Source organism: Scyliorhinus canicula, chromosome 14, assembly GCF_902713615.1.
Source record: "Scyliorhinus canicula chromosome 14, sScyCan1.1, whole genome shotgun sequence".
Taxonomy (NCBI): domain Eukaryota; kingdom Metazoa; phylum Chordata; class Chondrichthyes; order Carcharhiniformes; family Scyliorhinidae; genus Scyliorhinus; species Scyliorhinus canicula.
In genome coordinates, this window is record NC_052159.1 from 90,068,099 (window position 1) to 90,091,210 (window position 23,112).

General features: G+C 48.8%; 1 protein-coding gene across 1 annotated transcript in view; it reads left to right on the forward strand.

The window, feature by feature from the left end:
• Nucleotides 1–23,112, forward strand: part of fat3a (FAT atypical cadherin 3a) — a 963,948-nt gene that overhangs the window by 141,664 nt on the left and 799,172 nt on the right. The gene's annotated exons all lie outside the window — the stretch shown is intronic.

Below are 23,112 nucleotides of genomic sequence, written 5' to 3' on the forward strand. Positions count from 1 at the left end.
AAAAGAAACCAAGCAAAATTGAAGTCAGTGGGAATTGGGGGAAAGCTTTCGATTGGTTGGAGTCATATCTAGCACGAAGGAAGTTGGTTGGTTAGTAATTGGAGGGTTGGAGGTTAGTCATCTCAGTCCCAGGACAAGGTGCAGGCATTCTTCAGGGAAGTGTCCTAGGCCCACCCATCTTCAGCTGCTTCATCAATTAGCTTCCCACCACCATAAGGTCAGAAATGGAAATGTTTGCTGATGATTGTACAATTTTCAGCACCATTCGTAGCTAATCGGATACTGAAGCAGTCAGGATTGATATCACAGAATTGGTATGATGTAGAAGGAGGCCATTTAGTCCATTGTGTCTGTCATGGTTCTCCAAATGTGCAACTCACCTAGTTCTATTCTCCCGCCTTCCTGCAGGAGTTCTTTCGGGTAGTTAGTATCTTGGGCTGAACAATCTTCAGCTGCTTCGCCTTCATCTCCATAAGAAGGCCAAGTTAACCTGATCGTTGAACAGCGTCTAATTCAATGCGCAATCCTCACAGTGGCACAGTGATTAGCACTGCTGCCTCACAGTGCCAGAGACCTGCGTTCAATTCCGGCCTCGGGTTACTGTCTGTGTGGAGTTTGCACGTTCTTCCCCTGTTTGCATAGGTTTCTTCTGGGTGCTCCAGTTTCCTCTCTCAGTCCAAAGATGTGTATTTAGATTGATTGCCCATGCTAAATTGCCCCTTTGTGCCCAAAGATTCTAGGTTACGGTGACAGGGCAGGGGATTGGGCCAAGGTAGGGTGCCCTTTCAGTGGGTTGATGCAGACTTGATGGGTCGAATGGCTGCCTTCTGCACTGTAGAGATCCTATGGAAATACTGAAGCAGTTCATGCCCACAAACAGCATGACCTGAATAACATTCGAGGGATAAAATCATTCACACAGTGGCTCTTAAGATTAGGTCAGTTTCCCAGGGGACGACTGTGTTTCCGGCTGCTACCTATACAGACCACAAGGCATTCTGCAATTAAATCAATAGCTCTGACTGCACCCAGGGAACCAAGATAAATCTGCAGAGCGCTGCTTGATGCTGTGCTCCATGAACAATTTTTTCCCTCTGGCTGAGACTAGTAACATTTATGCCACAAAAGTGCCAGGCAATAACTATGTCCAGCAAGAGAAAATCTAATCAAATCCCCATGATATTTTACAGCATTCCATTTCTAAATCCTCCACCATCAGCATGTTTGTCATTGAACAAAAACTTAACTGGATGCACCATTTAAATATTGTAGTTATGACAGCAGGTCAGAAACCAGGTATTCAGCAGCAAGTAACCAACCTTCTTACTGCCCAAGAGACTGTGGGCACGATTCTCCGGACTCACAAAAAATCGGGAAATCGGCGGGAAAAACGGGCGCGTTTGACGACGGTCGGGAAGGGTCCATTTCCCGACGTATTCACGTCCGGGAAATGGGCTAGTAACGCGGCTGCGTCAATTATGTGCGCCATTACGACGGAACGCGGCGACGACACGAACACGCCCACGTGACACCGCCCGACGCCGTAAAAAGGCGGGGGCGAGCACAGAATCTGTCGGCCATGATGTCGGAGCCCAGGAGAGCTGCCCCTCGGTTTGTTGAGGCTGATGTGGAGGCGCTGCTCGATGCCGTCGAGCAGAGGAGGGGCATCATCTGCCCGCGTAGAGGGCATCGCCAACCTTCCGGCGTGGTTCGCCAGGCCTGGCGTGAGGTGGCTGCTGCCGTTAGTGCTGTGGGGCAGACCCCTCGCTCTGCAGAGCAATGCAGGAAAAAGCTGCACGACCTCACCAGGGCTGCCAGGGTAAGTGCCAAGAGGGTGCCCCCTGGTCACAACCATCCATCCCCCCTTAACTTAATCACCCACCTGCCCCCCTGGCACGGGGGGTGGAGGGGGATTGGGGCAGAGTTATTTGAGGGTGGTTCACAAAGTTGTCATAGACCCAGCGCTCTGGCCTCCGTGGAGAGATGCAATGGTCTTATGACAACTTCACCCCCAAACTGTGTCAGTATCTGAACGGACTGCTGATACCTGCCGTATTGTAATGATCTACCTATGTCCCCTCCCCCAACAGGGCAAGTCCGCTCACAACACCCGTGAGCGGCACAATACTGGAGGGGGTTCGCCCAACCTGCACCACCTGACCACATTTGAGCTGAGGGCACTGGACCTTGTTGGGGGGTCTGCCACCCGGGATGTCGCGCTATGCGAGGTTGGCGGATCTGCAGCAAGTGAGACAACCCTCCTTGACAAACACCCACCCCTCCCCCATCCTCTGTCCCTTCACACACCCTGCCCACTGGGACCGTTCAGAGGCCGGCCGAGTGAATCTAAATAACCTGTTTCATTCTCTTCCCTAGGACATGATGCCGAACGACCAGGGCCGTCTGGCTGCAGACGGACACAGGCATCTGCTCCCACTTCATCTGGGGCTGAACGACAGAGTGTGCTTAATCAGCGGGGAGTCCCATCCTCCCCAACCCAATCTGCGGAGCAGGACGCCCAGAGGGTGGCGATACCACAAGCCACAGAAATGGCCAGCGAACACCCTGCGGACTCTCAGCAGCCCCATACCATAGAGGAGGCGTTAAATACAGACGACCTCGTGCTTGCGGCACTGCTATCTCCCACACCATCCATCATCCCAGAGACACTCACCCCGGCGGGCCTATTTAGTGATGAGTCTCCTGGGTCACAGTCTGGTTCACACATCACAGCTGAGCAGGTACAGCAGGTGGAGGTCGGAGCAACCGAGGGCCCGGACTGGCGGAGGCCAGGCCAGGCCCAACATGCAGCTGGCTCCCAGACGTTTTATGAGTTCCTGGAGTTTCTCAACCCACCCGCACAGCCGATGCCTCAAGAAACCCAGGGTAACAATGACGGGATGAGGGCTGTTTTCCAGATTCTGCAGACGCTGTTAGAGGAGTCGAACCGCGTCCACGAGCAGGAAGTGGTGCCGCTCATGGCAGAGACCCAGGCTGACACCGCACGGGTGGCATCCGCGGTGGAGGCAATGGGTGAAATGGTTTCGGCCATGGGTCAGGTTATGCAAGGCATTGGGGTTAATGTGCACGCGTCATCCTCGGCCCTGGACAGGGTTGCCCTCTCAAAGGCAGCAATGCGCCAGAGCCAAAACGACATTGCCGGCGGCCTGCGGGCCTTGGCCCAGTCTCACCAGGTCATGGCACAGTCGCAGCAGTCAGTCGCCGAGAGCATCAACCGCCTGACACGTGTGCTGGATGGCGTTGTGCACTCACAGGTTGAGGTCGCACAGTCCCTGGCGGGAATGACTAACTCCCTGGACTCCGTGTCTGCAAACCTTCGGATCCTGGTGGATACCGTCGCAGGCCTCCAGGACTGGCAGCGCCAGGTGTCGGTGGCGCGACGGGGCACCTCCCCGCTCGCACCTCTGTCCCAAAGTGAGGCCCGGGGGCCACCGGGCTCCCCGAGGGAGGAGGAGGTTTCTGGGCCCGTCCCATTAACTCCATCACGGGACGTCCCAGAATTCTCGGACTCCCCCCGTCCCATCCCTGGTGCATCGGGTGGGCAGCAGGCAGAGCAGGGTGGCACAACGTCACCCGAGACGCCCGCAGAGCAGCCTGGCCCATCAAGGCCGGGTCGCCCCAGGAAACGCTTGCCGAAGGAGAAACAAGTCGAAGGGGGCGATTCGCAGCAGTCCTCCTCCACTCCTGCTGTATCATCTGGGGACTCATGTAGACGTAGTGTTAGGGCCCGTAAGGCAACAAAGTGAGACACAGAATAAGTTGGCACGGGTGAAGGGCACAGTTTAGTTGTAGGGGCTAGGGCACCTGTAAATGTTTGTTCACATTAAACGCACTGTTCCACCTTACTTGTAATACCGTGTGATTGTTCCACAGCCACAGGAATCGTGATGGTTACCGAGTGTCGCTGGAGTTGACGAACGGTGAAACTTCGGTGCTGGGTGTGCAGTCCCTGCCCCTCCCCCCACCCCCTCCCACAGCTAGCCCACGCGGGCACGTGATGGAGTGTCCATGACGAACTCAGCGGCCACCAAGGTGGATGGTTCAGCTATTGCCGTGGGTCAGACTCTCTCTAACGATTCTGAGCTCACAGCTCTTCGCAGAGCGGGCTGTCATCATTCCACATGGCACTGATCACACCCGCTGACACAGCCATCAATGTTGTGCCATACCGTCTGGACCCAGTGGTAAGGGTGATGTCGAAGTGGAGCACTGTACACTGAGAGGGAGTGGGGGGGGGGGGGGCTGTGGTGGTGGCAGTTATGAGTTGACCCTCTGCACGTCTAGCGATGCAGGTGGTGGTTTGGTGTTCAGCGGGGACGTCACATGCGACGCGTGAACCGTGCTGCCACCAAGGTGTTGCGTGCCCGACGTCCTCGCCGGGTCTGTTGTGCCGCCTCCTGGACATCACCAGCACCTGGGTCGTGTCTGCGTGCTGCACCCACCACTCCGCCAGCCTCCTCCTCTCCTCTGTGCTGGCACCACTGCCACTGGTTTCTCCCTCCGCCTCCTGCAGCAGGTCATCTCCCCTCTGCATCGCGATGTTGTGCAGCGCACAGCAGACCACGACAATGCGAGCGACCCTTTCAGCCTGGTACTGCAGGGCCCCTCCGGAGCAGTCCAGGCACCTAAATCTCATCTTCAGGAGGCCAAGGCAGCGCTCCACCACACCCCTGGTTGCTGCATGGGCATCGTTGTATCGTGTTTCCGCATTGGTCTGAGGCCTCCGTATAGGCGTCATCAGCCAAGACCTCAGCGGATAACCCCTGTCGCCTAGCAACCAGCCCCTCAGCCGGGGGTGATGTCCCTCAAACATCGCAGGGATGAACGACTGCGCCAGTATGTAGGAGTCATGCACACTCCCTGGGAGCCTTGCACAGACATTCATGATCCTCATGTGGGGGTCGCATACCACCTGGATATTCATGGAGTATGTCCCCCTTCTGTTTGTGAACACGTCCCTGTCCCCTGCAGGCGGGCGCATGGGGACGTGAACACAATCGATTGCCCCCTGCACCCTCGGTATCCCGGCCACTCTGGCAAATCCACGAGGTTGTGAATCTTGACTTGCTTGGTCCTTGGGAAAGGTGATGTAGATGTTAGCGATGGCATAGAGGGCGTCGGTCATATCCCGGATGCCCCTGTGCACCGATGACTTGGAGATCCCGGAGACGTCCCCGCTCGGAGACTGGAAGGAGCCGGTAGCATAGAAGTTAAGAGCGACCGTCACCTTGATGGCAACCGGGATCGTGTGACCTCCCCCCGTTCCACGTGGGGCGAGGTGCACCACGAGGTGACAGATATGTATCACCGTCTGCCTACTCAGCCGGAGTCTCCTCGTGCAGGTGATGTCCGTCATTGTTAGGAAAGAGACCCGGACACGGTACACCCTCGGCCTTGGTCGTCGCCTCTGGCGACGTGGCTGCACCCTCACTCTCTCCTCCTCCTCCCCATGCTGCTCGACGACTGGCAACTCCTCAGCCCGTCCCTCTGCTGCTGCAGCTGGCCCTGCATCCACTGCGGGTTGTGGCTGTGGATGCTGCTGCATCTCCAAATGCAGTGCAGCGGCCCCAACCACTGCGCAGAACATAGCCGTTCTGTTCACAGACATTGTGCTAACCTACAGAAGGGTGGTGGGGGGGCAGAGGAAGGGTCATATTAGACGGACATGTTAGACGGAGGTTAGTCGACACCTCGGCAGCCGCCAGCCACGGGATACCTGTGTGTCCCGGTGGCCTGGACGCGCTGCTGACACGCGGGCAGCCTAACCCCTGGTCACTTTCTGCACCCAACGGGCAGTAAACTATGTCCTCCTCACGGGTGCGTCAGTGGCCTGTGGCCGTAAGCCACAGGGCAACCAGCGGCCATGTCCTCGTGACCGGCACGCCATGGCATGGTGGCAGACATTTTGTTACGGGGTTGGACGGCTCACTCGCTCACTCTCTCCCTAACACCCCCCCCCACTCCCACTCCCCCCCCCCCTCCGTCTCCCCCACTCCCCCCTCCGTCTCCCCCACTCCCCCCCTCCGTCTCCCCCACTGCCCCCCTCCATCTCCCGCACTCCCCCCCTCCGTCTCCCCCACTCCCCCCTCCGTCTCCCCCACTGCCCCCCTCCATCTCCCCCACTCCCCCCTCCGTCTCTCCCACTGCCCCCCTCCATCTCCCCCACTCCCCCCTCTGTCTCTCCCACTCCCCCCCGCTCTGGACCCCCCCCTCCCGTTCTCAGGGATGCCTTCCCCGTTGTGGCCAGACTCGAGCGGTGCGCTGAGCGGTGCGCTAACCTCCTGGAAGCAGTCGTCAGCCAGCACGACTGGTTGACGAACTTAAAAAGCAGGTGTGTTTGACCCCGTGTAAACAGTGCGTGATTAAGTCGGGACTTTGGCCCATCCAGGCCGGAGAATAGCGGGGGGGCCAAAAACTAGCGATTCTGGTCGTATCGGGGCGCGTTAGAGGCGTTTGGCGGGAATGGCGACTTGGAGTCTGTGCAGGGTTCGGAGAATAGCGGGAGGGCGTCGGACCAGCGTCGCCGTAAAAATTTGCAACGACCACTATTCTCCGACTTTTTGTAAGTCGGGAGAATCGCGCCCTGTGTATTTACTTAGATGACTGCTGTTAAAACAAAATGTAATAAGTTCAATATTATTCAGCACAAAATAATGTTCTTGGTTGGCACTCCAACCAGCACTGGTGTAATCTGATACACTGCAACAATTTGCCAAGGCTCCATCAACAGCACTTTCCATAGCGATGAATTCAATCACCTCCACCACCCCATGAGGAAGGGGCAGCAGCCACCACCCCAAGGCACATCATCCCTTTTTCATAGTTTCTTCATCATTGCCTGTTCAAAATCCTGGATTTCCCGACTCATTAGCAGTGTTTTGTGTACCCTCAGCATACAGACCGCAACGGTTTAAGAAGTTGGATCACCACAAACTTTTAATGAACAATTTTCGATGGGCTAGATGTGCTGTCCTTGCCCAGCGATGCTTATGGGTGCAATCTAACCAAAGCGCTTCTCGGTGTCATTTTAGATGGGTTTGGCTGGGTGTTTCTCCCCTCCCGAGTGGGGTTACTGGGTTATGGGGATAGGGACCTTGGGTGGGGTGCTCTTTCCAAGAGCCGGTGCAGACTCAATGGGCCGAATGGCCTCCTTCTGCACTGTAAATTCTATGTCTATGCCTAGCTCTGTCGGTGAGCTCCCCGCCACTATCTAGTCACATGTGGTCACTTTTTCGGGCATGGGAAGGGAGGGGTGGGGGTGGGGGGGGGGGGGGGGGGGGGTTCTCCCTCAGCTAGCCCACACTTAGAATTTTTTTCCATCACGGTGGTGCTGAACTCACTAATCAGACCGGCTCCTTGAAGATCAGGCCACCATTTTGAAAGGGTGCCCAAATTCTAAGTGAACTTGAGAGTCCCCTACATCCCCCAGCCACTGGCAATGTCATCCTTCACACACATGGGCACTAACAACCCCCCCCCCCCCCCCCCCAGGTGAGGACACCACCCGGCTATGGGGTTGCTGAGGCACCCCCCCCCCCCCCCCCCCCCACTTCTTAGGCCTTCCCACGCCCCCTTTCAGGCTCTCCCCAAACCTTCTGGAGGCCCTTTCATGCCCACCCTTATACCCCCTTCATCTCTCCTTTCATGGGCCCTCCTGGCAGTGTGACCCAGGCACCTAGACAGTGCAAGTGTGATGGTGCAAGGGTAAGATCCAGGGTCCCACTCTACCCTGTCCCTGACCATGCGGGGGGACTCCAAAGGCCTGGGAGACCCACCAGGTGCTGTTCTGCCTGTGGACCAGTACTAATTGGCCCTAGCTAGGAGCCGATTAGATCGGTGTCAGCATCCTTAACCCACTTAAGCATGCAAGACTGGATCCCGCCCATTGTAGGCGGGACCCAGATCACGCTGTCTCACGAGATCTGGTTAGATCTCACGAGGCAGAATACTGTTGGGATGCCGCGGGAGGCATATACCAGCCGCGTCCTGCTTCCATTCGGGCGCAACGCAATCAGCCAATAGATCACGTCCTATATCACAAGAAGGAGTGAAGAAAGCATTCTCTTCAAACAGTGTTCAAAGCAATTGAACTGCCAGCTGTTTGTCCTGGAATTTCATAAAGGAAATCAAACCAGAAATGTGTATTACACCTCATCTTTACTTCATTAAAAGCTGAATTATTCCATCCTCTGTTCTGGCTCATAAATTGAGAAGTTAAATGCAGTATTTCCATGGCACATTTTAATAGGTTTATTGGATTAATTTTGATATGAACATCCTGCCCACAAAGTTATAAATTATACTGATGTTGCTACTGATTTTGCTTCAAGTAAAGAAAGAAATTAATTGTTTGCTTACAGCAGCAACTGAAAACCTTGATGGTACAAAGTATCTTTAGGAGTAGTAAATGCTTTGTGTCAGAACAGCAGTCCTGTCCATTAGGTGCTCTGCAGATTGTAAAGGAGGTGACATTGTTGCCATCCTCTGTACCTTAAAAGCAGCGCTTTTAAGAACTGCTTCAAGTATATAGCTTTTAGAATTTGGCTGAAAATCAATAAAGTAACCAAGCAGAAGCAGTTGTTGGCAGTCTGCGTTACTTGGCTATGCACTTTCAATTTTGAGAATTATGCTTGTAACAGCTCTGCTTCAGGTTCACATTAATGTAATAGAAAGCAGTCTCTGGTTAAAATTAAGATGAATCGAAAAAAATGAACTTCCAAAAAGAACAGAACTATGAATCTTTTTGTGTTTAGTTTTAGTCAAAATTTCACATGAATTTTATGCTTCTTTCTACTCCATTCAGTTTATTCTGTAGTTGAGACTGGTCCCTGTTGTTTGGTAATACCAGCTTGTCACTGGTTAAGACAGTGTACAAGTCATTAAGAGTGTTCCTTTCACCTCCCCATTCCCCCACCTTTGAGACATGCCTGATTTCTGCTACTTTTTTAATAGTACAAATTGGATCACATTAATTCAATATGGCAGGGCAACTACATGGCTTTCCCTTTCTGAAAATGTAAATCCACCCCTCAAGCTGTTTGCTACCTTCCTGATTAAAATGAATCACATTTATTTTCTGTCCACTGTCACTCCTCTTTAACCAGCCGTTTGAGAGAACCACAGCTCTAATTCAATGCTTCTTCCCAAATGTAGCATATGGCCTCAAAATGGTCCTGGCTTTAATAGGAAACATAACATGGAGAATTGTTGAGGGCACAAGAATTTTGTCGTAATTTATGGCCAAACATCTAAAGAGTGTACAGTGCTAATACATGATTGCTAAGAATAAAGACACAGCAGAGATTGATTCTTCCTTTCAGTTTTGATGTTTAAAATCTATCCTCCTTACCAATAGATGAACAAATGGTCTCCAGTGTTACAACTGTAATCATGGGCACGATTTAGCGACCTCAACATGATTGACTTGGTGCTGGAACCTCGTGAGAGCCTCTTGCAAGATTTGCAATGCTCGAAACGATGGCATAGTGGTTAGCACTGCTGCCTTACAGCACCGGGAACACGGATTAATTCCACCTTGGATGACTGCCTGTGTGGAGTTTTCCATGTTCTCCCCGTATCTGCGTGGGTTTCTTCTAGATGCTCAGGTTTCCTCCCAAGTGTCCAAAGATCTGCAGATTAGGTGGATTGGCCATGCTAAAATGCCACTTTGTGTCCAAAAGGTTAGGTGGGGTTACGAGGATAGGATGGCCCACCCTGACCCCATTTTGGGTGCTCTTTCAGAGGGTCGGTGCAGACACAATGTACTGAATGGCTTCCTTCTGCACTGTAGGAATTCTCTGAAATTCCTTGTGCGATTTAACAAAGTCTCATGAGATTTCGTGATCTGGATCCCGCCCTCGCTGGGTGTGATCCTGATCTGCAACTGGGTCATTTAAATATCCATTCACGGATTTTTGCCGGTGCCCGGTGCCTAATGGCTGCGCCTGGGAGACCTCACCAGGACGCCTTTTAGAACTGGTTTCCACAAATGAGGACCAGTCATACTGGCAATGGGGGAGGTCTCCAAGGCCATTGAAGGCCGAGGGTGGTCAGGGGCAGAGCAGGGTGGCACCCTAGCATTCCCCTGGCAACTGGGGACCCTGACAACTGCCAGCCTGGCACCCTGGCAGTGCCATTTGGGAACCATGGAAGTGCCACTCTGGCAGTGCCCCTGCCAGCCTGGCAGTACCACCATGGCACCCTAATAGGTGCGAGGGGTTGGTTTAGCACACTGGGCTAAATCGCTGGCTTTTAAAGCAGACCAAGGCAGGCCAGCAGCACGGTTCAATTCCCGTACCAGCCTCCCCGAATAGGCGCCGGAATGTGGCGACTAGGGGCTTTACACAGTAACTTCATTGAAGCCTACTTGTGACAATAAGCGATTTTCATTTTTTCATTTTCATTAATAGTGCCAGGTGAAACTGCCAGGGATTGTGCCCAGGGGTCTTACCAGGTGGTAGGGGTGAGGTTCAGTTGGGGGTGTGGAAATGGGTGGGATGGAGAGGGTTGAAAGGGGGTGAGAATTGGGGTATGTTCCATCTGTTGGCAATTAAAAAGTTAAAATCGGCTCCAATGATTTTGGTGTATCTGACAAAGTAAAGTAGACAAATATATGTTGGAGAACATGAAAATAGGGTCAGATATTCAATATGACATTCAGTATAGTAAATGGTTCTCTCTCCTCTGGTGTTGCCACACACCTTTAGATCTGTAGACATCACTCCTCTTCTCAAAGAAAACAACCATTATCCTTACAAACTATCATCCCATTTCAATCTCTCTTTCCTCTCCAAAATCCCATCTTTTCTGTAACTTCTTATTTGAATCCCTCCAATCAAGATCCTGTCCCTGCCATAGTGCCGAAGCAGCTGTTACCAAAGTCACAAATAGGATTTTGTGACTTGGACAAACGTAAGCTTTCCATTCTCATTCATATTGATCTGCCCTGCAGCCTTTGCTACACTTAACTGTTATGATATGCAGGCAGGCACACACACACACACACATAATGACATACAGACAAGCAGCTAATGGACACAGAAAACAGGACATGACCAATAAGCAGGCAGGGGTGGAATCTGACTAAAAAGACACGAGGCACTCACACTCTGCCTCTTTCCACTGATGAACATCTAGAGAGTCAGTCAAGGGTGTTGTTACCATCTCACACCTCCACCACGTGGCTAAGAACTAGTCTGGTTCAGTCAGACAGAGTAACCACACTTAAGTTAGCAGAGAGTCGAACTCACAGAGAACCGTGCTGTTAGTTCAATAAACCTGGTTGAACTAACTCCAAGGTCTGGAGTATCTTTCTGATCTAAGCTGCATCCAGTTGCAGCCAGTGTTAGACCAGTGTAGCTGACACGACACTAACCACACCGTCCTTCTCAAAAATCTCCACTGTCATCCAGTTGGGTGGGATTGCTCTCACCTGGTTCCATTCTTAAGTATCTAATTGTAGCCAGAGGATCGGCTATAATGGTTTATCTTCCAATCTCTACACAGTTATCTCTGGTACCGCCTCCCCCTGCCCACCCAAAGATCTGCCCTTGAACCATTTCTAATTCTCAGCTATGTGCTGCCTTTCAATGGCATAACACAAAAACAAAGTTTTGTTTTCACATGTACACTGATGATACCCAGCTCTACCTCAATAACATCTCTTTTGACTCCTCAAAAAGTTGCTATTGCGACTGAGTACTTAATGAGCAGAAATTCCTTCCAATTAAACATTGGAAAAAAAAGATCCAAACTTGTTCCTCGCCACTAATTCCAAACCTTTCCCTGGTAATAGCCTGAGATTAAGCCAGTCTGTCCACATTTGGCCCCAAGGTGAGTTTCTGACTTCCTATTCGTGCCTTCTCTCAGACCGCCATTTTCCACATCTGTAACATCACCAATTTGGCACTGCCTCAATTCATCTGCTGTTGGAAATCTGATGGGTTAAAATCCAACAGGTTTGTTTTGAATCACTAGCTTTCGGCACGCAGCTCCTTCATTCAGGTGTCATTCATTTGAATTAATTTAAATTTGAATCATGCCACTATTGGTGGCTGTGGCTTCACTTGCCTAAGTCCCAAACACTGAAATACTCTTCCAACACCTCTCTCTCTCTCTCTCTCTCTATCTCATTCCTCCTTTAATACCTCCTTTAAAACCTACCTCTTTAATCAAGCGTTTGTACAGCTGACCTCAAGTCACCTGATCTGATTTGTTTTCATAATTTTGTATCCTACTCCTCTGGAGCTCTATAGGAGGTTTGAAAGGGTGGATGTTCAGAAATGGGCTGTGTAATGTAAAAATGTTCTGAAAACCGAAAATTTTTGAAATGGCACGCTGGTCTTGCATCCAAATTCCTAGCCTACTCAGTTGAACTGCCTGATCCAGCTCGAACCTCCTGAACCTCTGTCCAAAACCCGGGAAACTCAAAATCTGGCAAAGTCTCAATCTCAAGGCTGTTTGATTTTGGATATCCAACACGTATTATGTTAAATGCACTATATCCATAAAAGTAGTTAATATTGTTATATGACCAGATTTGGATGAGCTTGAACAAAAGAAATGGGAGGAAGATTATTAGAGACTGAAGACTGTCATATGAAAAGGGTGAATGTGCAGAGTTGTGGGGTTAAGACGGGGGAATCGCAGTTGGTAAATTACCGAAACGAATCACATGCTGTCAAAGTTTTTTTGGTCTTGCATTCATCAGGACAATTTGCAAGAATACCAAATTATGAAGGGAACAACAAATTACAATTCCTTCACAATTTGACATTCTTGCAAATTGTCCTGATAAGTCCCAGGTTAAAAGCTTTGACAGAACATGTCTTTTTGTCAGAAATACTTGAGTTCTGTACTACCAAATAACTCCGAGGTGAATTGATCATTTGGAGATTTGGTGCAGAGATGCTGGGGCGAATAACCTCCTGCACTGTAGCAATTCCAGGATTCTGAATAGACTACTCCGTTTGTACGGCTGCTCCACCACCTAATATGACAATAGCTTATCGTGGTCTCCTGCACTCTCTGAGTGAAGAAATTTCTCCAATGTCAGTTCTAAATGGTTTACCCTGTATGCGCAGGCTGTGACCACTGGCTCTGAATTTCCCCCACTGGGAAGCATAGAATCATAGAATTTACAGTGCAGAAGGAGGGCATTCGGCCCATCAAGTCTGCACCGGCTCTTTGAAAGAGCACCCCACCCAGGTCCACACCTCCACCCTATCCCCATAACCCAGTAATCCCATCCATCACTAAGGGCAATTTTGGACACTAAGCACAATTTAGCATGGCCAGTCCACTTAACCTGCACATCTTTGGACTGTGGGAGGAAACCAGAGCACCCGGAGGAAACCCACGCACACACAGGGAGAACGTGCAGCCTCCGCATGGACAGTGACCCAAGCGGGAATTGAACCTGGGACCCTGGCGTTGTGGAGCAACACTGCTAAACACTGTGCTACTGTGCCGCCCATCAGGATGTCAGAATCAAAAGTTAAAACTTGTTGTCATGACCTGGATTATCTTGTCTGAAACCTGGGACCCTGGAGCTGTGAAGCAATTGTACTAACCACCATGCTACCGTGTTGCCCCTGGCAGGAATATCCTTCCTGCATCTATCCTATCTTATCCTGTTAGAATTTTATAGATTCCTGTGAGTTGCCCCCTCATTCTTCTAAACTCCAGCGAATATAATCCTAACCAACTCAATCTCTTCTCATAAATCAGTCCTGCCATCCCAGGAATCAGCCTTTCTCTGATAAGGAGGCCAAAACTGCACACAGTATTCAGATGTGGCCTCACCAAGGCTCTCTATTTCTGCAGTAAAACATCCCTGCTCCTGTACTCAAATCTTCTCGCTTTGAAGGCCAACATGCCATTTGTTCTCTTCATCGTCTGCTGCACCTGCATACTATCTTTCAGTGACTGGTGTATGAGGACACCCAGGTTTCATTGTATATTCCCTTCTCTCAATCTAAAGCCATTCAGATAATAGTCTGCCTTCCTGCTTTCGTTACCATGCATTTCCTCACATTTATCCACATTATACAGCAACTGCCATGCATTTGCCCACTCACTCAACTTGGCCAAATCACATTGAAATATCTCTGCATCTTTACCACAGCTCACCCTCCTCAATCCCACGCTAATCTCTGATGCGGGATTTTGTCGTAAGCTTTCTGAAAGACCAAATAAACTACATCCACTGGCTTGCCCTCATCAATTCTATTAGTTCCATCCTTGGAATTCCAGGAGATTTGTTAAGCATGATTTCTCTTTCATAAATCCATGCTGACTCTCCGATTATGCTACTGTTTCCAAGTGCTCTGCTATTAAATCTTTAATGTGGAGATGCCGGCATTGGACTGGGGTGAGCACAGTAAGAAGTCTTACAACATGAGGTTAAAGTCCAACAGGTTTGTTTCAAACATGAGCTTTCGGAGCACTGCTCCTTCCTCAGGAAGGAGCAGTGCTCCGAAAGCTCATGTTTGAAACAAACCTGTTGGACTTTAACCTCGTGTTGTAAGACTTCTTATTAAATCTTTATTGATGGACTCCAGCATTTATTTCACTACTGATGCCAGGCTGACTAGTCTCTAATTCTCTGTTTTCTCTCGACCTCCCCTTTTAAATACTGGGGTGACTTTAGCTACCCTCCATTCCAGAGGAACCATTCCACAGTCTACAGAATCTTCAAAGATGACCACCATTTCTTGGCTTCTCAGTCCTAAATAACCGTCACCTTAACCTGAGACTGTGCCTCGATGTTTTTTCATTCTCTGGTCAGCAGAAATTGGGCAGCACGGTAGCATAGTGGTTAGCACAATTGCTCCACAGCTCCAGGGTCCCAGGTTTGATTCCCGGCTGGGCCACTGTCTGTGCGGAGTCTTCATGTTCTCCCCATATGTGCATGGGTTTTCTCCGGGTGTCCGGTTTCCTCCCACAGTCCAAACATGTGCAGGTTAGGTGGATTGGCCATGCTAAATTGCCCTTAGTGTCCAAAATTGCCCTTAGTGTTGGGTGGGGTTACTGGGTTATGGAGATAAGGTGGAGGTGTGGGCTTGGGTTGGGTGCTCTTTCAAAGAGCCGGTGCAGACTTGATGGGCCGAATGGCCTCCTTCTGCACTGTAAATTCTATGAAATCTATGAAACAATCTCTCAACGTGTCAAGCTCCTTCAGAATCTTGTATGCTTGAATGAGATTGACTCTCGGTTCTTCTGAACGCCAGAGAATGTAAGCCAAATTTACTCAACGTCTTATCAGAGGACGAGCCATTCATTCCAGGGACCAATTTAGTGAACTTTTCTATGCATTTCCAATACAAGTATGTCCTTTCATAAAACACAGAGACTGAAACTGCAGTGTTCCATAAGTAGTGTCACCAGAACCTTGTGCAATTGTAATGAGACTTTGTTATTCCTGCATTCCAATTCCCTTGTAGTCCAGGACAACATTTGATCTGCCTTTCCACGTGGTTGCAACACCTGCTGCTCATGTTCTATGTTCCTTGTATGAGCACACCCAAGTCTCTCTGAAGATAAACATTTATAACGTTCATATCTTGCAAAAAAGATTCTGCCTTTCTATTCTTATGGCTAAAGTGAATAACTTCACACTTACCACATTGTACTCCATCTGCCGTCTTGTTGTCTGCTCACATCTCTGTTGTAATCTTTCCTAGTTCCCACAATCACTGACCTACTCTGCTCCAGCTGCCCTGTCATAATATCCACTCATGTACATCATGAGATGCAGACCGGCAGTGATTGACACACAGGATAACCAATGAACACACATGACACAGAACAACCAATCACCAGACAGGACACCACCACTATAAAGCCCACAGGGCATTAAGGCTCTCCCTCTCTCACAGGCCACGACTCGGGAGATAGTCGCAGTGCACAGGCCAATGAACATCATCAATGATAGAGAGCTAGTCTGGTCAAGTCAGTAGGAGGTTATCAGTTAGGTTAATAGAATGTCAGGTTACATCAGGTTAGGTTACTAGAGGGCAGCACAATTGCTTCACAGCTCCAGGGTCCCAGGTTCGATTCCCGGCTTGGGTCACTATCTGTGCAGAGTCTGCACGTTTCCCCCATGTGTGCGTGGGTTTCCTCCGGGTGCTCCGGTTTCCTTCCACGGTCCAAAGATGTGCAGGTTAGGTGGATTGGCCATGCTAAATTGCCCTTAGTGTCCAAAATTGCCCTTAGTGTTGGGTGAGGTTACTGGGTTATGGGGATAGGGTGGAGGTGTGGGCTTGGGTAGGGTGCTCTTTCAAAGAGCCGGAACAGACTTAATGGGTCAAATGGCCTCCTTGTGCACTGTCAATTCTATGCTATGATAAGTGTCATCCCACAGCAGATTATGTACAGCAATCAACAGGTTCAATAAAACAGTGTTGGACCATCTCCTGTGTTGGAAGCCTATTTCTCGTTTTACTTCATCCACTTGCAGTCGATGTTAGACCTACACAGATATGACATTGCCCCACCCCCTCATACAGTATATAATCCATCGCACTTCTCCCCCTCTTTAGCTCTGAAGAGGAGTTATACAGACTCAAAACGTTAACTTAATTTTCTCTCTCGACAAATATTGCCAGATCTGCTAAGTTTCTCCAGCATTTTTCTGTTTTTGATGAGACTGCACACTGTATGTCAACAATGGGTGTACATCCATTTTAGAGATCTATTCCAAAATTGAGTGCTGCTAAATCCCACAAAAGTAATTGGGAAGCACCACCACCATAGTTTAGTGAGCACTGTATTAGCATTGTATCTTACCTGTGGCTCTATGTGAACTGTAGATTAAAAACCTTTAGTTCTAAAAATATGGGACTGGAAAATGGATTTTGGAATTCGAAAACGGTGAAAAATATTAAATTTTTAAGAAAACTGACCGTGCTCAAGAGAAAGGGAAATGAAACATCTATCTCATCATGCCTTAACAAGCCATTCTAAATGTGAAGACATTATTAGAATGGTATAAGTACAACACAAATGATACAAATAAACCAGGCAGAAAAATAACAGAAATACCATCGGACCTGGATATAGCCCCTCATGAAAAAAAGATCCAGTCCGTGACATAAGAAAGATCACTGAATCACAAAAGATACATTTTTTTCCCACGGCCATAGAACTCCGGAAAGAAAATTGAAGTTTTTCACACTTTCTCCAAAAACCCAAGGCTATGACCTAATTTCAAAATGTAGAGTATTTTAAAAGCAGGTGGGACTTTCAGCCAAAATCTAATGGTTTTTATTTATGTGAAAACTATGTATCACCTTCAGGCAAGGGCAGATATGAAGTTAAACACAGAAATCTAAAACCTCTGGGCCGAGATGTGTTGCAGTACCATTAGCTGTATAGGAGGTCTTGTGGTGCAGCGGTAACGCCCCAACTGGTGGACCCGAAGCTCTGGGCTTTTCCATCGCCAGGATTTCTTGGCCATAGAAGGAGCTTTTAACATGGTTCAACGGGCTGATAATCAACTCCTTACACCATTCCCCCCCCCCCCTAATATCTGATTGGTTAAAGAGATGCATAATTGATGGCCCTGTTCCCTCAGTGCGGACTGATGGCATCACAGGATCAGTAACGTAACACAGAAAAAGAAGAAAAACCTTCACCTGCAAAGGGAGATTCACTCCTACAGCAAATTATTGCCCATTTATTAAACAGGTGAATATATAGAACATAGAACATAGAACGATACAGCGCAGTACAGGCCCTTCGGCCCTCGATGTTGCACCGACATGGAAAAAAATCTAAAGGCCATCTAACCTACACTATGCCCTTATCATCCATATGCTTATCCAATAAATTTTTAAATGCCCGCAATGTTGGCGAGTTCACTACTGTTGCAGGTAGGGCATTCCACGGCCTCACCACTCTTTGCGTAAAAAACCCACCTCTGACCTCTGTCCTATATCTATTACCCCTCAATTTAAGGCTATGTCCCCTCGTGCTAGCCACCTCCATCCGCGGGAGAAGGCTCTCGCTGTCCACCCTATCTAACCCTCTGATCATTTTGTATGCCTCTATTAAGTCACCTCTTAACCTTCTTCTCTCTAACGAAAACAACCTCAAGTCCATCAGTCTTTCCTCATAAGATTTTCCCTCCATACCAGGCAACATCCTGGTAAATCTCCTCTGCACCCGTTCCAAAGCTTCCACGTCCTTCCTATAATGAGGCGACCAGAACTGTACGCAATACTCCAAATGCGGCCGTACTAGAGTTTTGTACAACTGCAACATGACCTCATGGCTCCGGAACTCAATCCCTCTACCAATAAAGGCCAACACACCATAGGCCTTCTTCACAACCCTATCAACCTGGGTGGCAACTTTCAGGGATCTATGTACATGGACACCGAGATCCCTCTGCTCATCCACACTACCAAGAATTTTACCATTAGCCAAGTATTCCGCATTTCTGTTATTCTTTCCAAAGTGAATCACCTCACACTTCTCCACATTAAACTCCATTTGCCACCTCTCAGCCCAGCTCTGCAGCTTATCTATGTCCCTCTGTAACCTGCAACATCCTTCCGCACTGTCTACAACTCCACCGACTTTAGTGTCGTCTGCAAATTTACTCACCCATCCTTCTGCGCCTCCTCTAGGTCATTTATAAAAATGACAAACAGCAACGGCCCCAGAACAGATCCTTGTGGTACGCCACTCGTAACTGAACTCCATTCTGAACATTTCCCATCAACTACCACTCTCTGTCTTCTTTCAACTAGCCAATTTCTGATCCACATCTCTAAATCACCCTCAATCCCCAGCCTCCGTATTTTCTGCAATAGACGACCGTGGGGAACCTTATCAAACGCTTTACTGAAATCCATATACACCACATCAACTGCTCTACCCTCGTCTACCTGTTCAGTCACCTTCTCAAAGAACTCGATAAGGTTTGTGAGGCATGACCTACCCTTCACAAAACCATGCTGACTGTCCCTAATCATATTATTCCTATCTAGATGATTATAAATTGTATCTTTTATAATCCTCTCCAAGACTTTACCCACCACAGACGTTAGGCTCACCGGCCTATAGTTACCGGGGTTATCTCTACTCCCCTTCTTGAACAAAGGGACCACATTTGCTATCCTCCAGTCCTCTGGCACTATTCCTGTAGCCAATGATGACCTAAAAATCAAAGCCAAAGGCTCAGCAATCTCTTCCCTGGCTTCCCAGAGAATCCTAGGATAAATCCCATCTGGCCCCGGGGACTTATCTATTTTCACCTTGTCCAGAATTGCCAACACTTCTTCCCTACGCACCTCAATGCCATCTATTCTAATAGCCTGGGTCTCAGCATTCTCCTCCACAATATTATCTTTTTCTTGAGTGAATACTGACGAAAAGTATTCATTTAGTATCTCGCTTATCTCCTCAGCCTCCACACACAACTTCCCACCACTGTCCTTGACTGGCCCTACTCTTACCCTAGTCATTCTTTTATTCCTGACATACCTATAGAAAGCTTTTGGGTTTTCCTTGATCCTACCTGCCAAAGACTTCTCATGTCCCCTCCTTGCTCGTCTCAGCTCTCTCTTTAGATCCTTCCTCGCTTCCTTGTAACTATCAAGCGCCCCAACTGAAACTTCATGCCTCATCTTCACATAGGCCTCCTTCTTCCTCTTAACAAGAGATTCCACTTCTTTGGTAAACCACGGTTCCCTCGCTCGACCCCTTCCTCCCTGCCTGACTGGTACGTACTTATCAAGAACATGCAATAGCTGTTCCTTGAACAAGCTCCACATATCCAGTGTGCCCAACCCTTGCAGCCTACTTCTCCAACCAACACATCCTAAGTCATGTCTAATGGCATCATAATTGCCCTTCCCCCAGCTATAACTCTTGCCCTGTGGGGTATACTTATCCCTTTCCATCACTAATGTAAAGGTCACCGAATTGTGGTCACTGTTTCCAAAGTGCTCACCTACCTCCAGATCTAACACCTGGCCTAGTTCATTACCCAAAACCAAATCCAATGTGGCCTCGCCTCTTGTTGGCCTGTCAACATATTGTGTCAGGAAACCCTCCTGCACACATTGTACAAAGAATGACCCATCTAATGTACTCGAACTATATCTTTTCCAGTCAATATTTGGAAAGTTAAAGTCTCCCATAACAACTACCCTGTTACTTTCGCTCTTTTCCAGAATCATCTTCGCCATCCTTTCCTCTACATCCCTAGAACTATTAGGTGGCCTATAGAAAACTCCCAACAGGGTGACCTCTCCTTTCCTGTTTCTAACCTCAGCCCATACTACCTCAGAAGAAGAGTCCCCATCTAGCATCCTTTCCACCACCGTAATACTGTCCTTGACTAGCAGCGCCACACCTCCCCCTCTTTTGCCCCCTTCTCTGAGCTTACTAAAACACCTAAACCCCGGAACCTGCAACAACCATTCCTGTCCCTGCTCTATCCATGTCTCTGAAATGGCCACAACATCGAAGTCCCAGGTACCAACCCATGCTGCCAGTTCCCCTACCTTATTTCGTATACTCCTGGCATTGAAGTAGACACACTTCAAACCACCTACCTGAACACTGGCACCCTCCTGCGAAGTCAAATCTGTGCTCCTGACCTCTATACTCTCAATCTCCCGTACCCCAAAACTACAATCCAGGTTCCCATGCCCCTGCTGAATTAGTTTAAACCCCCCCAAAGAGCACTAACAAATCTCCCCCCCAGGATATTGGTGCCCCTCAGGTTCAGATGTAGACCATCCTGTCTATAGAGGTCCCACCTTCCCCAGAAAGAGCCCCAGTTATCCAGAAATCTGAATCCCTCCCGCCTGCACCATCCCTGTAGCCACGTGTTTAATTGCTCTCTCTCCCTATTCCTCATCTCACTATCACGTGGCACGGGCAACAACCCAGAGATAACAACTCTGTTTGTTCTCGCTCTGAGCTTCCATCCTAGCTCCCTAAAGGCCTGCCTGACATCCTTGTCCCCTTTCCTACCTATGTCGTTAGTGCCAATGTGGACTACGACTTGGGGCTGCTCCCCCTCCCCCTTAAGGACCCGGAAAACACGATCCGAGACATCACGTACCCTTGCACCTGTGAGGCAACATACCAAACGTGAGTCTCTCTCGCTCCCACAAAATCTCCTATCTGTGCCCCTGACTATTGAGTCCCCAATTACTAATGTTCTACTCCTTTCCGCCCTTCCCTTCTGAGCAACAGGGACAGACTCCGTGCCAGAGGCCCGTACCCCATGGCTTACCCCTGGTAAGTCGTCCCCCCCACAAGTATCCAAAACGGTATACTTGTTACTCAGGGGAACGACCGCAGGGGGTCCCTGCACTGACTGCTTCTTCCCAGTCCCTCTTACAGTTACCCATCTATCTCCAGTCTTTGGTGTAACTACTTCCCTGAAGCTCCTATCTATGACCCCCTCTGCCTCCCGAATGATCCGAAGTTCATCCAGCTCAAGCTCCAGGTCCCTAACACGGTTTTTGAGGAGCTGGAGTTGGGTGCACTCCCCACAGATGAAATCAGCAGGGACGCTGACGGCGTCCCTCACCTCAAACATTCTGCAGGAGGAGCATTGTACTGCCTTCCCTGACATCACCTCTAGATTTAAAAAAAAAACAAGAAAAAGAAAAAGAAAGGAAGAGCTTACCTGATATTACTTCAAACCCTGCTCCCGCTGAAAGGTAAGCAAATTTAAAGGCACTCGCTCACCTTCACGACAGGCCCCTGCTCCCGCTTCCCAACCACTGTAGGGTGGGAAACACTCACGAAGTGTTTCGGGTTTAACTGTCACTTGCCAACAGCCTCTCCACAAACCACCTTCAACTTAGGCTGACCGCACTGCACGTATGCAAATTTCCCCAGAACAGCTGATCAGTAGCTCTGCTCTGCTGGATGATTGCCTTCACTCAAACTCCTCGGGTCTTCTTCGCAGATTCACCTTCAACTTAGGCTGACCGCACTGCACGTATGCAAATTTCCCCAGAACAGCTGATCAGTAGCTCTGCTCTGCTGCCCTCTGCTGGATGATTGCCTTCACTCAAACTCCTCGGGTCTTCTTCGCAGATTCACCTTCAACTTAGGGTGACCGCACTGCACGTATGCAAATTTCCCCAGAACAGCTGATCAGTAGCTCTGCTCTGCTGCCCTCTGCTGGATATATTTATGGAATTAGGCAGCAGAAGACATTCTGGTGGTTCACAGCTGTTTTATTGTGAAACTGCACTTCAGTGCAAACACTGGTTTCCAAGCTTCCCTTTTGAATCCTGTCCCTGTCAAGATACCCCCTGGGGCTGAATCCAACTCTGAAGTACAAGCTTTGGCAAGCATCACCTGATCTCACTTCACTCTGAAGCAAAATCTGGTTTACTCTTTAAGGGACTTGCATTTCTAACATTGTCACCATTATTGGAATACTTTGCACAGATACAATGTTACGAAGTTACATTAATTAGAAAACAGAACGTGGTGTGTTGCATTCCAGTTATTCTTTCCCATTATTCAGAATTTGAATAGTTAAAACTTTATTGTTTACATCATCTCATTGCACTGCTCACTACATTTTCATGCTTTTGTTATTTGTATTTAATTTATATTTCTTGCTGATTTTGTTTCATTAATATGTTGCACCTGTCTTCATTTCTATGACGTGACCTTCCTGCACCAGATTTTTTGAACTTAATATAAATTAACTTGAATTGAACTGTCCAAAATTATCTACTGGCAGTAAACTTCCTTTATGGGATTAATTGTGGTTTCATAATATTTAGATGGTTTGCAAGCATTGATGTAAAAATGTGGAACATCACAAGAGTATTGGTTACTGGGCAATCATATCGGGTCCTTGCCTTTTTTGTCAATAAGTGGGGCTCTCCAAGCATCTAATTTGAAGCTAATTTTAATAATTTTGTGACACAGTTTAAGTAGTAGGGGAGCCAATTTAGCTGTCATTTTTCTTAAACGGTGAGAAAGGCATCTGGGCATGGGCCTGAAGAGAGGTTGGAACAACTTTACCTAATAATAGCATATCCAAAGCCATTCAGTTCGCTTCGTTGAGAGGAAGAGTGGACTAAATCCCTTGTAGCT